Source organism: Dipodomys merriami, unplaced genomic scaffold, assembly GCF_024711535.1.
Source record: "Dipodomys merriami isolate MVZ:Mamm:240054 unplaced genomic scaffold, mDipMer1.0.p SCAF_298, whole genome shotgun sequence".
In the NCBI taxonomy this organism is placed as follows: domain Eukaryota; kingdom Metazoa; phylum Chordata; class Mammalia; order Rodentia; family Heteromyidae; genus Dipodomys; species Dipodomys merriami.
This window is the reverse complement of record NW_027204470.1, coordinates 984,123-1,000,078: the sequence shown is the minus strand read 5'-3', so window position 1 is coordinate 1,000,078 and position 15,956 is coordinate 984,123. Positions and strand designations below refer to the sequence as shown.

Below are 15,956 nucleotides of genomic sequence, written 5' to 3'. Positions count from 1 at the left end.
CTCTAAAACTGCTTTCTTTGCAAGATGCTGTTTAGCATTCAGCTTCTCCTCTGCCATCTTCCAGTTTTTAATCCTTTTGAAATTACTGTCTGCATAGTGTTCTATGAGATGAAATTTTCTTTACAGTATCATAGGAATAAACTTACTTTAATTCCAACTTGGACTGTAGCTAGTTTATTCCCTCCCCTAGAAAACCATCTGTCCAGTCTTCTTTATATGTCAACAAATGCTCATTTACCTGCAAAAGTCTGCCAGTGATTCAAACCTAACTCACCCAAGTGAGGTGAATTCCTCTCCCATGTTTCCCTTACATTAAAAATGGTAAACATGTGCATGTTTAGCCATGCACATACTTTTTAATGGAAAGTGTGGTTCCTATTTTGCATAATGTGAATTAAACAGAGGAATCAGGTTAAGAAGTGAAAGAGCCTTTGAAAGAGTCTTTGACCTTGAAAATTTTCCTGGGCATGAATTTTTGGAGAAATTTCCCCATTCAAAGAGGTAGGACTCATTTTTTATATTGTCCTGTTACTTGGGTTTGAACTCCTGGCCTTGAGTTATATCTGGGATTTAATTCTCAATGTTTGGACTATACCTCCTCACCCCCACCTTTACTTCTTCCTTTTACCACAAATGGAGAAAAGAATCTTTAGGTTTGTCTACTTGGAATAGCTTTGAATTGCAATTGTCAAATTTGAACCTACCTAGTAGCTACTTGTAAGCCATTGGTGCTCTGCTAGAACTCACTTCTTAAACATAAATCATCACAAAAAAGAGAAAAAAAATTCAATTATTTGTGTGTTGTCTGATAAATCAAATCACTTGCTACTGGGAGATAGAATGCATGAAGTTAAAGATGAATATGGAGGATGGAAACACAAGAAAGAAAAAGGAAAGGAGGGTAAATGAGGGAAGGGGAAGGGAGGATGTGAGAGGAGAGGCGTGCTGAATAGAATTGTTTATAAGGTGTTATTGGACAATCAGTGCCTTTGCATTTATGTAGCCAAAGCTTTATACTTTTGGTAGTAATAAGTTGAAATATAAAATACCAATTTACACGTAATAACCTGTTAGTGTGCTTCCTTCTGCACCAAGGGTAACACCGTGAAGTACTGTTACAAAGAAGGCAAGAGCAAGCAGTTTAAATGATTCTGAGAAACTACTATTTACATGCCAGGAATTCTGCCTTTTATGGTTAAGTCAAGCATCACTCTTGTTCCCTAATCTAGTCTTCCTCTCAACAAGAATAGCAGAAAAGGAAGAGGAAGGATATATCTGAGTAATGATCATCTCTCTGTTTTCCCTCTTCCCTTGGCCTCTCAAACAATAAAGTCAAAGGAGACTTAACCTGAAACGGTGGGGGAAATGGCAGGAAAAAGTTCAGTCTAGCTTAATGTGAAAGTTTTAAAATAATTGGGGTAGTGTTGCAAATACTGAAATAAAATGTTTGTAATTAGTAATAAAAAGTAACTCTAAATGTATTGAAAATTTAGAAGACTAAAAGACTCATTCCATAGTGGAATGTACATAATTAAACTGACTCATGTTTCTATCATCAGAAATTGAAGACTGCTACTAAACATATAATACTAGATAAATTAACCTCGATATTCACTTAAAGTGTTTGAATATGATGCAGAAAACATTACTCATGTAACTGTAACCCTTCTGTACAATAAAAAATGGATAAATTTAAAAAATAGATTGCTGAAGTGATAAGTGATAGAAATTCATGATGGATAGCATAATGCTGAGAGCATGGAAATTATTTTCCTTCCATCGTCTGTGTGTAGAGAAGAAAAAAGCTTTAATTGATGACCCTGAAGGACCAATTCTGAATTTAGGACAGAAGGACAATAGTAATGGAGACCTATCTCAGCCATTCAGAGATTAGAAAAGTGGAGAAATAGCCTCATTTATGTAGGTCAAACACGGAAGAGAGAATGTTGCAAGCCCAAAGCCAAATGCCAAAGTGGCAGAGAAATTTAACAAAATACCATGAAGTTGAAATAAGTCTAAAAACTGAGAGCTGGGCTTAAGGTGAGTAGCGCAGAAGAATGGAGAGGGAAATGGTGGACTAATACACTCATAAAACTCAATGTGCATATGTGAGAATTTAAATAGGAAACTTGAAGGGATAGGTGGGGTTGGGGTAAGAGAAGGACGAAATGTGGAAAGTTTAACAATAATCCAGATGTATTGTACATTGAAATGAACACTTTATTCAACTGAAATGCACATACACTTTATTCAACACTGACATGATGAAGCAAAACTCCTTTGCACAACTTGCTGAAGATGAAAACAATTTTGAAGTTTTATTATTAAGAGACCAGAAGCATAAACCTTTAGAGACAAATAAGAGGATATCATTGACATATTGTTGAGGCATGTGCTCCTTTCAATATACAAAAATTAATGTGTTAAGTCTGCTGCAAATGTATATTTTATTTTGCCAATTTGTGTTGCAAATTGCTTAAAATATAGAGTAGCAAATTCCACTATCCCTAAACTTCCAATAAAAAAATTCGTATAGACTTTTAGGTTTCTCAGTTGTTTCTAAACAACTTAATGAATTGCATTGGGGCCAATTTCATTCTACATTTAAGTTTAAATTTTAAAACCCTAAATTCTTTTAAAATGCTCTCACTTGGACATATGTATGGACAGATAAATGATGTGGGCTGAATCAAAATTATTCAGAAGGTTGTAAATGGATGCTTACCTAATTTTCTCTCTTCTGGATCATAGAATGCAGACTATCCGTGTTAGGAAAATGGAGGAGAATGGAAAATGAAGAGGCCAGACTTGATCATCAACAGGTGAGAAGTGTTTATTGATGAACAGCTAGGGGCACAGCCCTTCCAGCAAGTTTGGAGGTTTTGTGAGGGAACTGGGACAGGATCTGGGTTTTTATAGGAGGTCTGAGCAAGGTGATAGAGGCTAATGAAAAGCCCCAAAGTCAAGGAATGTGGGGGCCTTTCAGTTGGGGCAACAATGGGATGTTTACAGCTGGGATTAGGTGGATTGCCCTGCCTACACTTCAAAGGAGTTCACATATACCTGGGATTTTCTCTGGAGTCTGTATGGGCACTTGACAGTAGGGTGGGAGTCAATCCTTCATATTCCATCCTTAGATACATAAAATGATAGGGCCAAGGGAGGAGAGACAAATTCTTCATATAAGATCTTTGGATACATAAAAAGAATTGGGCTGAGAGAGGAGTATCATGGAGTTATGAGAACAAAACAGATTCCATCATTTTAAACTCTGGAGTATAAAAGGTAGAGGGGCATAGTGATCTTTTCTGGCTACTTCCAGCTGGCATGGGGGTGTCAAGGAGTTACTGGGGCTGCGGTCTTCAGGTCCAGGTGTGTGCTGTGTACAGGGCCCTGTAAGCAAAGCCTCTGGTTGTCTGTAGTAATAGGATGGCCTTGACTTGGTCCCAGGTCTTTAGTGAAGGATGTTATCCTGTAAGAGAGATACTTGAAAACGCTGAGATCAAGCAAAAGACTGACAAGGTGGCAGGACTAGTTGATATGAGTCACATAGTACACCCTGCGATCAAGTCAGAAAAGTTCCATTTGGATCATGAGCCCATAACCAGTCAGAAACTAGGACTGGATTGGAGTAGTTAAGGGCCTGGTGAGAGACCTTGATCATTTCCTATAAATAGCAAGTAACAAAGGCAAGAATGTAAATTCCTGTCTAGTTAGAAGTTAGACAGATATGGATATTAGATGGACAAGCTTCTCACTTGTTTCTATTGACCTCCTGGCTCTGGTTAATTTTGAAAGGGCAGGCACAAAGTGGCTGATGTGACATCATTTTCTCTTATTCTTTTCCACCTTGTCCTGGGATCTAGGTGCTTGTGGCTGGGATATGGGCTTTGAACTCAAGGCCTGAGCAATTTCTCTGAGCACTTCTGCTCCTACACTTTTGAATCACAGGCCACATTTAGCATTTGGCTGGTTAATTTTTTGAGCCAGCTTCCAGCCTGGCAATTTGCTGATTAGTTGGAAGATAGAATCTCAGAGGGATTTTTCTGCCTGGCCTGACTTTGAACTGCAATCTTGGCCAAAAACCCCTCATTATTTCCAGTAAAAGCAAAAAGGAGATGCATGGGAACAAGTAAAACTTAGGTGCATCCCGTCAAGAATTGATCAACAAATAGTTGCCAGAACTCTGGAATGACAAAACTCAATAGATAGGATGAGAGTTTGAGCATAGCTTGGCTGCCTGGAAAACCTGATAACCAAAGTGTATAAGAGGCTCTCCTGGCCTATACATGTTTCAATTGCATAACAACATAGCTGGTTTTTTTCAGGTCAGAGAGTGTCCCACAAAAGTCTTAGTTTTTGTAAATGTAAAGCAGTCTTTTACCATTAATCAGCTGTGTGAGATGGAGTCAGGCAGGAGTCCAGTGTACTGTGGTGGAGGTGGGATGGTCCAGGCAGGATCTGGGCTAAACTGCATCCCTCAGATGGATGATCAAATCTCCTGTTTAGTTGCTTACAAAATTATACACAGACTGCTTAAGACACGGCATTAGATGAAAATAGAGAATGACATGCTAGTTTTAATGTTAAATCACAGCCAAAAATTACATACCAGCATTACTCATAAGCTGTTTTTTAAGGCATACTCATACCATCTCCTACATACTCGAACTTTCTGAGAACAGAAACAAATACATGGAACAAACAATTTAAGTCAATTCTTACCTCCTTACTGGTGTCAAAGTCAATGTTAAAAAAGCAAGCTTATTGAAACTTCTAGCTTTTTCCAGTAAACAATCTTATTTTTTCAAGATTAGTTTATAACTATGAGTTATTTTTAGATGTAACTGAATTTTTTAATAGAATGAAATATAATTCTTACTATTATGAAGTATTTCACAATAATCCACTGTAATGGACTTTCCCCAAGGTCAATTATTACATACTATATCTCACACACTATTATGATTACATTGTATATTGCATATAGTGTGAAGTGAAAGTAGTTTGGACCATTTCATAGAAATTCTAGGTGCTATTTTAGCATTATAAATTCACATCTGTGGTTTTAAACTAAGGAAAAATATTTTAGAGTTAAAATCAAATATGAATATGTAGTGTGTCTCAATTAAACCAAAAATTCTGTGTTCATACAGACAAAATTATTTTCTTTCCACTAAAGAATTTGAAGTAATGCCATTGGAAATAGTGAGGCAAGAAGTGGCAGAGTTCAAATCACGTCAAACAACGTCTCTGTTATTCTGCTAACCCCTCCACTAAGAAGACCTCCCTGTTCCCAGGTGCCACAAAACTTCAAGCTTCTCTCTTAGAATTCAATTTGGAAAAATCCTAAATCACCGATTCTTTTTGCGTTTTCTGTTATAGGAATCAAAATATAGACACAAAAAAATTGAAATAAAATGCACATATATGTTGAAGCCATCACAGCTGGAAAAACAACCAACAAATTGGAACTTGCCCAGTAACAAAAATATGTTGTGCCAGTTTATTTTTTAAACTACAAAACATTCAAGTACATGTTAATTTGAGTAGAGCTATAAGGATAACTGTCTCTCAAAAATAAGGTTCTGTTAATTTGTAATTAAATTCATCTGTATGAACCTAATATAGCAAATCCCTTGAATGCATCAAATTGTTTAAAATGAATGTAACTGTATATGAAGTAAGATCTGCACATATTTAAATTAAAAATGTTACATTATCAAATCAAAAAGATCATGACATACTTAAAAATTCAGAAATGCATTTAGTAAGTCCAAAATATTCATAATGAGAACTAAATACTACGGACTTTACTACAACAAAATATGCAAAGAATAGAATCTGAGAAGTGCACGAGTGTACATAATTTAAAAGTACTCTAAATTACACTGCTTATAGAAGACTGAATGTGGGTTATCTAAAGGAAAACATCAGCACATTATATAAATGAATTTAAAAATCTCATGAAAAACAATAGAAGAAGTTTTTGGAAAATATTATTTAAATAAAGGGTGGTCAAAATCTAGTACTGACAAAATTGCATACATATTTATTTAGATCCAAAAAAGACCCAAGCTACTTGAGGTGATTTGAAATTTTGGCAAAGTAGTAGAATACAACTGTATTATGGATGCTGACTCTGGCATGGAATTCATTTCCTCTGATCTGACAAATAAATAAATCAAAGAACATAAGTTCTCCAACTAAATATCAAGTTCTAACCAAACATATAACCATAAAAGTCATCATACAAGCCATATTGCAACTGGGATAAAAGAAAAATAAGTCATACTAATTCCATATTTATTGTAAATGTTTATTTTTCATAAATTAATTCCATATCTTGCATTTTAAAAACATTGTGTTAAATGATGTATATATTGATAACTAATTTTGGATGCCTCCTTAAATTTTGTTCTGAGTATAATATCTCATTTCAATTCCTAACACATGAAATGATGTAGTTTATAAAACATGCGAATAACCACTATTTATAATACACAAAATCTCATAAGCATGATTTCAGGAAGCATAGGTTAACATTTGGATATCTTGGTCTCATGACTTATGAGGACTATCTGCATGAATATAGTTCTACCTAGATTCCTCAGCCTAAATTTAGCCACTGTTAATAAATGTTTATATCTTTATCTGTCACCCATCAGAGCTTAAACCTGTGTATTAATTCCAAGGAAAATCATAAGGTAAGAATTTAGCTTTTCTGGATATAAAGTAAATAAAAATGCAGCATAGAGTAACTCATTGGACTAAAGTCAACCTATTTCTATAAAACATGTTAAGCATTTTCTTACATGAAAGGACTTCACACTGACATGTATAATTACAAGAAGAAAAACGATCAATATTCACAGTGGCACAAAAATCCCGTAGGTGCCTACAAGACTGCACCTTTCTCTAAACATTGCATGTCATGTGAGCGGTTTGCAACCCAAGTGACTGTAGAAGATATTGGACCCTAAACAAAATGGACAATTGCATAAACCCAGTCCTCTATGACAGATTTAGCAAGACCTATCTTGGAGATTCTTGTTAAGGACATGATGAAAATTTTATAGTTTGGTTGTGATTACACATGTCACTCAGCCATTAACTATATTTAACATAGTTCCTTTTGCTCTAACTTATATTTTCTTGACTCAGAAAACTTTCTTGTTTGTGAAAACTTGGCTGTTCAAAACATAGACATGGGTTTTTAATCCTTTGGAATTACTGTCTGCATAGTGTTCTATGAGATGAGCTTCTCTTTACCATATCATAGGAATAAACTTACTCTGTTTCAAACTTGGACAGCAGCTAGCTGGTTCTCTCTCCTAGAAAACCATTTATATAGACTTCCTTACATGTAAAAAGTCCCTAATTTACTTGCAAAAGTATGTCAGTGAGTCAAACCTAACTCAACCAAGTGAGGTGAATTCTGCTCTCATGCTTCCTTTATATTAAAAATTGTAAGAATTGTTCAGCAGTGGGCATACTTTCTAATGTGAAGTGTGACTCCTATTTTCCATAATGTGAATCAAACAGTTGAATCAGTTTAATATGTGAAAGAGACTTTCAAAGAGTCTTGGACCTTGAAAATTGTCCTGGGTATGAATTTTGGGAGAAATATCCCTTTTCAAGCACAAAGGATTCATTTTTTAATATTATGCTGATACTGGGCTTTGAACTCCTGGCCTTGAGTTCTATCTGGGCTTTAATTCTCAATGTTTGCTCTATACCACCTGGGCCACAACTTCACTTCTTCCTTTTACCACAAGTTGAGAAAAGAATCTCTTAGGTTTGTCTACTTGGAAAAGCTTTGAATTGCAATTGTCAAATTTGAACCTACCCAGTATCTATGTGTAAGCCATTGGTGTTCTGCTAGAACTCACTTTTTTTCAGGTAAGGGGTAGGTTTATTCAGTAGACCTGCTGGGACCTGGCAAGATTGGAACTCCACGTGGCTGGGAAAGGCCTGGGAATGAGAGAGAGCTGGGAAAGAGAGGAAAGAGAGGGGAAATAGCTAGAAAAGAGCAGAGAGAGCAGAGAGAGCTAGGAAAGAGCAGGGAGAGAGCTAGGTAGCAGAGAGAGCTAAAATAGAGCAGTGAGAGAGAGCAGAGAGAGTTAGAAAAGAACAGAGAAAGAGCTAGGTAGCAGAGAGAGCTAGAATAGAACAGAGAGATCTAGAACTCACTTCTCAAGAATAAATAATCACAAAAAGAGGAGAAAGAAATATTTGTTCAATTATTTATGTGTCGTGTGATAAACCAAATCACTTGCTAATGGAAAAGAAAAAAAAGAAGATAGAGATGAATATGGAGGAGAGAGACACAAAGAAATAAGTAGGGAAGGCTGGGTAAATGAGGTGAGGGGAGTGGAAGGGAGGATACGAGAGGAGGGGTAGCTGAGTGGAATTGTCTACTCCTCACTAAGGTATTTTTGGACAATCAGTACCTTTGCATATTTGTAGACAAAGCTTTCTATATTTGGTAGTAGTAAGCTGAGATTTAAAATAACGATTTACAGGTAACAACCTGTTAGTGTGCTTCCTCCTGCTGCAAGGTAGCCACAGTTAGGTTACTGTTACAGAGAAGGCAAGAGTAAGCAGTTTAAGTGATTCTGAGAAACAATAATTGACATGCCAGGAATGCTTCCCTGTATGGTGAAGTCAAGCATCACTCTGCTCCAGTCTTCCTCTGATCAAGTACAGAAGAAACAGAAAAGGAAGGGGATACATGAGTAATGATCATCTCTCTGTTTATCCTCTTCCCTTGGCTTCTGAAACAATAAAGCCAAAGGAGACAATCTGAACTAGAAGGGAAAATGGGGGAAAAGTTCAGTCTAACTTATTGTGAAACTTTTAAAATAATTGGAGCAGCATTTCAAATACTGAAATAAAACTTTTAAAATTATTAATAAAAAGTAACTCGAAATTTATTAAAAATTTAGACTACAGGGCTCAATAAATAGTTTTATCTGCATAATTAAAACTGACTCCTGCTTCTATCATCAGAAATTGAAGATCGTCCAATACTAGGTAAATTACCCTTGATATTCACTTAAACTGTGTGAATATAATGCAGAAAATATTACTTTAAATTTAGACTGCTAAAGTAATATGTGATGGAAATTCATGATGGAACCATAATGCTAAGAACATGGAAATTATTTCCCTTCCATCTTAAGAGTGTAGAGAAAAAAAAAGAGCACTATTGGATGGCCCTGAAGGTCAAATTCTAAATTTAGGAGAGAAGGTGAATAGTAAAGGAGACTTATCTTGGCCATTCAGACATAAGAAATGTAGAGAAATATACACATTTATTTAGGTCTAACATGGAACAGTGGATGTGGCAAGCCCATAGCCAAATTCCAAAGGTAAAGATATTTAACAAAATACCATGAAGTTCAAACAAGTCTTAAAAGGAGATCTGGGCTTGAAGGGAGTAGGGCAGAATAATGGAGAGGGAAATGGTGGACTAATATAGTCAATATACATATAGCACTCAATGTACATATGTGAGAATATAATTAGGGATAGGGATAGGTGGTGTTGGGGTAAGGGAAGGAAGAAAAATGGCAAGTTTGACAATGATCCAGATGCACTATACATTGAAATGCACATACACTTTATTCAACACTGACATGATGAAGCAAAACCCCTTTGCACAACTAGGTAAAAATAAATTTTTTGAAGTTTTATTATTAAGAGAACAGAAGCATAAACCTTTAAAGATAAATAAGAGGATAGCATTAACATATTGTTGAGGCTTGTGTTCCTTTCAATATACAAATTTTAATAAGTGTCAAGTCTTCTGCAAATGTAAATTTTATTTTGCCAATTCTTTTTGCAAATTGCTTAAACTGAAGAGTACCAAATTCCAACATCCCTTCATTCCATTAAAATTTTTTTATAGACCTTTAGGTTTTTCAGTTGTTGCTAAATATTTTAATGTAATGCATTGGAACTAATTTCATTCCATATCTAAATTTAAATTTTAAATGACTAAATTCTTTTAAAATCATCTCACTCAGGCACAAGTATGGATAAATAACTGATGTGGGCAAAATCAGAATTATTTAGAAGGTTGTAAATTGATACTTAGTTTTCTCTCTGCTGGATCATAGAATACAGACTGTCCAAAATGGAAAAAGTTAGCCTTCCACGTTTTCGGCATATAAACACTCCATCAACATTTCGTTATTAGAGGATTATTCAAGATGAGCTACATGTTGATTAATAATGACTGAGTATGTCAGAAAGATGAGGGAAAACCATCTACACTTCACTGAGGTTCTGATTTGTGCTTCAATAAGTGTTCTGAAAACTCTCCTTCAGAGAACTAGCAGCTGCATTTCTAAAAAGTCCCTGGGTTTGAATACATACCTTAGGGTTCATTTCCCTAACATCACCTTATCTGACCTTTTCTGCTTGACTCAGACATATACTAGATATTGAAAATTGTTTTTAGCACATTTATAAGATTATTTCTGTGTTGCTTTGGATATCCTTCTCCCACAGTATAATCCCTGCTTTTACTGTATTTGATGTCCGCATAATTTGTGGAGGGGAAGGGGAAAAACAAATCGTTTAAATATGGATACAGGTGGACCCATTGCAACAATGAGAAGTACAAGTCGTTATGTCGAAAAATGAACTTTACAACTTTGGTCGCCAGGCGGATTGGGTAGGGGGGCGGAGGGAGGGTGGGAAGGGATGGGAAGGGGAAACAAAAGAAGAGGCTACAATGCTTGATAAGAAATGTACTCATTATCTTGCCCATGTAATGGTAACCACTCTGTACAGTATTTTCACAATAATAAAATCAAAGTCCCTGGGTTGTTACACTTTCTGATAATGTCTCAATTCAAGTACTTCAATGTGGACTTCCATACTATTCAATGATGCTGTATTAGCTCCTTGTTATAATTTGCAGACAGGTCTTGGTGATGAAATTTGTGCTTTTCAAAATTGCTGTCCCAATTCCACCCACAAACTGCAGACAAAATTTATTTGAAAAATTTTGTATCTGTTGATAGTGCATATATTATTATTTTTCATTACAAACGTAGAATGCAGTAAAAATTATCATAGCAATTATACTGCACTAGCTTGTGGGCAGCTTCTAATGTAAATAATTTACTGTGTTCATGTAGAGAATTTGAGTATCCAAAGTTTTAATATACCTCTGGTCCTAAAACCAATACCTTACTGATATTGAGTGACAAATACAACTTCTTTTTTTTATTTTAATTTTAATTTTTTGTGAACATGCTGTACAGAGGGGTTACAATTACATTGGCAAGATAATGAGTACATTTGTTATCAACCATTGCAGCCTCCTCCTTTGTTTACCCTTCACATCTCTTCCCAGCCTCCCCCCGCCCCCTACAACTTCTTATAAGTACAGAAATTTTCCTTCTATCTATCTATCTAACTATCTATCATTTATCTATCTATCTATCTATCATCTATCTATCTATCTATCTATCTATCTATCTATCTATCTATCTATCTATCTATCTATCTATGTTTGTGTGCATGTATATACATAAAATATAATGTACTGAGGGGTTACAGTTACATAAGTAAAGTAATGGGTACATTTCTTTCTTTTTATTGTGAAAATACTGTATAGAGGAGTTACAATGACATGAGCAAGACAATGAGTACATTTTTTATCAAGCATTGTTGCCCCCTCCTTTGTTTCCCCTTCCTATCCCTTCCTATACCCTCCCACGTCCCCCAACCTGATCCTCCCCCCCCACCGAAGTTGTAAAGTTCGTTTTTTGACATAAAGACTTGTATATCTCATTGTTGCAATGGGTCCAACTGTATCCTTATTTAAACGATTTGTTTTTTTTTTTTTTTCCATTCCCCTCCACAAATTATACCAACATCAAGTACAATGAAAGCAGGTTTTATACCATGGGGGAAGGACATACAAAGCAACAAAGAAATCATCTTATAAATATGTTAGAAACAATCCCGTGAAAGAAAAAAAACATTTAAATACTTATCTTGGGGTTCATTTCCCTAACATCAACTTATCTGACCTTTTCTGTTTGACTCAGACATATACTTGTTATTGCAAACAAGATCACACTACAACTACCAGCACAACTATATTTATTGCAGCATTATTTACCATAGCTAAGATATAAGCACATTTTTCCTAAACACTGTTACTCCCTCCTTTGTTTTTCCCCTACCATCTCTTTCTTTCACACCTCCCCAACTCCCCCATTCACCCCTCCCCCCCACTGATAGAGTGTCTTGTACATCTCATTGTTACAATGGGTCAACCTGTATTCTTTCCTTATATCTTAATTGAAGTAATGATAGCTTGATTTATGCTGATTCTACTTGTGTAGACACACCTAAAATCACTCACCAATCCAAGAGCACATAAATGAAACATCATTCTTTGTCAGTTCTTATAATTTTTTTCTACACATTTATTGACAGGTTACAAATTATTCTTAAACATTAATACATTAAAAATACTTTCTTTTTTATTTATTTTCTTGACCAGGAAATCAGCAAGACCTCAGTCAGCATTTCTCACATAGGACTTTTCACGTGGGTTGGTTAAATATATATATAGAATCCAGTCTTCTGAGGACTCACTCTTTTGCTTAGGAATTGATGCTGCCTGTTGGAAAAGAGCTCAAAGAAGCATGCCATTTAAAGCCTTATAACTTTATTCTTTACCATGATATTCTCCTGCTGCTTTGGTTGTTGAGAGTGTCTACCAGAGCAAGCATTCCATGAGGAGCAGGGTGACACAATATGACTTATACTTACTGAGATTTCCGAGTGACTTGCTATCACTTGTACTGCATTTTACCAGTCAAATCTCTCTAAAACCACCGGATTTAAGAGATAAGAGGAGTGGTAAAGAAATCTTAGGGACAAATATATCTTCAGAATATATTGTTCCAAGCATTCCGTGTAAGTCATATTCAACAACTTGTGAAACTTGTGTTGGCTGTAACTATGTGTTTTTCTCCATGTGTGCATGTATACATGTGTATATGTATGTTTGTGAATAGTAACATACATGTGTACACATATAAGAGCATATACACACATATATGCATATGTAAATAAATATACACATATAAATATATGTGCATATATATCTGTTGTTCAGTGTTTTACTCTATAGTTACCAGCACATTGTCATTCTCACAAAGTGTACAAGATAAATTGCTCTGAGGATCTGTGCTGTATGATGTGCATCCGTTGTACTCACTTCCCCCATTCCTTTGTTTTTCATCCCTGTGAACAATTTCTGTCTACTTTCCATAGGATAGCTCTGTTTTCATTACAGGAAGTTACTAACTGATAATAAAAGAAAAAGATTGTTTGTAAAAGAAAAAGTACTTTTAGGTTATAGGTTAAAGTATCTTATTTATCCCAATGATTCCTATGAGATAAAATTTACATAAATAGTAGTAAAAGGGAGATCTGGTGTTTTGCCATTTAGAATCGCAAAGAATAATATCACGTCACTTTTATAACTCTTAAAGAATACAAAAGTAACTGATGGTCACTATCATGCTGCCACAAAACCAGTGGATCCTTAAGGATAATAGTAGACCAGCAGAAATTCTAAGTAGCAGACATGGAGCATGAAAGAGAAAGAGGAAATGAGAGAGTGAAAGAGAGAGAGAAATATCATAATATTTAAAGTGCATAACAGATAAACAAGAGCAGTATGAGAATATTCATATTTGATGTATGATAACCCATCAACATGAAATATAATGCTATTTTGATAAAAATAAAAATGACGCAGAAGAAATTATAAATGGAAAAACAATCTTCACAGAAACAAATTCTTTGATATATTTCATGACTTGGTAAAGGATAAAGAGGCTGAAGTTAGTATAAATTTAGAAGTACGACAATTCACAAAAACATAAAAAGATATTCATATATTTCATTATATGACCGAAAGCAGAAAGCAAATATTGTTTAGATGATTTTTTTAAAACACAGTTTCTCAGGTGTGGAAAAGGTGGCTCAGTGTTAGAGGGCTTGGCTTGCATGCATGAGGCCGTGGATTTGATTCCTCAGCACAACATAAGCAGAAAAAGATGGAAGAGGTGCTGTGCCTCAAGTGGTAGCGCTAGCCCTGAGCTGAGGTACAGAACCCAGGCCCCATGACCAACAAAATCAACAAAACCAAACAAAACAAAACACAGTCTCTCACTTTTGTGGCCTCAACTCTGCAATAATGCTGTGTCAGCCTAGGGCTAAGATTTTAGGTGTTTACATTTACCAACTCTCCTGATTCAGACTCTATTTGTTCATTTTTAAATAAATATTTTGTTCTTAATTTTCCTCTTTGTAAATTCACATGCACATATAAAAAATGGTATGGACATCCCAGTAACCTTCTCAATGATGACCTCCTAATGATGACTTACAAATGTTTTATTATATTATAGCAAGTAAAAAATTGCTACAAATAAAGGAAACCAATAATTAAATATTAATGATTAAAAAAATAAAAGAACAAACCAATTTCAGTCTTTGAAGTATACTGCATATTAGATTTTACTATTTTCTCATATTCCTGTAAATTTAACTATGGCTAAGTTTATTGTTGGGAGCCGACAGTAAAGCTCCAAGGTCATCTTGACCCTTGTGCTCCCTTGCAGGCGCGTACAAGGAACTGGCTTTCATGAAAAGCACCAGGTGCCCAGGTTTGTGTCTGTAGTGTTAGTTTTACTTTCTATCAGTTGACCTTGTCTTGTTTCAATCTGCACCTTGTTTTTATTAAAATTTTCCTTCCTTTTCTGCACTATGGTGACCTTAGGTTACCTCTTGAATTCTAATAGTATATATTAAGGAGAGTTAAAAATAAACGGTGCTCTAGTCTTGAGCTACAGACCTCCCGACCCCATCCTTTGTCTTATGTCTTTATTTTTCCGTCCTCACCCCCTAATTCAGGATTCCCTTTCATTGCCTGCAGGCTCCGGCAGTTTATGATGTTCAAAAAGAGTTTTATAGAATATGAGTAGTCTTTAAAATTAGCCACTAAGATTACCAGTTATGGCTCATCTCATCATTTGTTTATGGCTTACATCATCATTTGTTTCTCGCTAACAAATAAAGTTAGGAATCCCTGAAGTTTTAAAAGAAACTGTGTAGTTAAAGTCTTAACTCTTCATTCTGCTTCTTTACACAAATACTTTGGAACTTCTCATTAATAAAGTTTCTATAAACTCTGAAATGTACATACTTAGTAGTATATGTCTGCTACCATAAATCTTAAATACTTTATAGAAAAGTTTATACTTGCCAAACTGTCCTAATTTTGGCATATATAAGCAAATTCCCAAAATTAAACATATTTAAAACATTAAAACTTTTAACAAACCTTAACACTTGCTGTAGTGTTTATTATGACAGGTGCCTTGAATAGAATAATTGAATTCCTCCTCCTACAAATCTCTTGAACAACAAATATCTGGAATTATTTTGTTTTTGACATATCAATCTAGACTTTATACTTAAATGTGTGTTTATGTAAGAAATATTTGGTTCTAAAATTTCATGACAATTGTTTTGAACATACTTTTTGCTGAATTGTCTAGTTTAATAAAATTAATTACACTTTTTATATAAAAATATCCTGTACTCAATTCAGCATCACATACACTAACATTGGAACAATACAGAGAAGATTATCATGGCCCCTGCACAGGGATGACATGCAAATTCCTGGATCGTTCCATATATATACAACAACAGATGCTGGAGGGCATGTGCCCACGGCATTGTTGGTGGGAGTGTAAACTGTTCAACCACTTTGGAAAGCAGTCTGGAGGTTCCTCAAAAGACTCCACATAAAGATCCCATAGGACCCAGCAATCTTATTTTTGGGGATTTACCCAAATGATCACAAACAAGAACATACTAATACTACCAGCACAATTATGTTT

At 35.2% G+C, this 15,956-nt stretch overlaps 1 non-coding gene across 1 annotated transcript; it reads left to right on the top strand.

Annotated features, from left to right (window-relative positions):
- Positions 1 to 15,648: 15,648 nt before the first annotated feature.
- Positions 15,649 to 15,755, top strand: LOC138839222 (U6 spliceosomal RNA). Its single transcript, XR_011375917.1, has one exon. It is a non-coding gene; the product is annotated as a U6 spliceosomal RNA (small nuclear RNA).
- Positions 15,756 to 15,956: the final 201 nt, after the last annotated feature.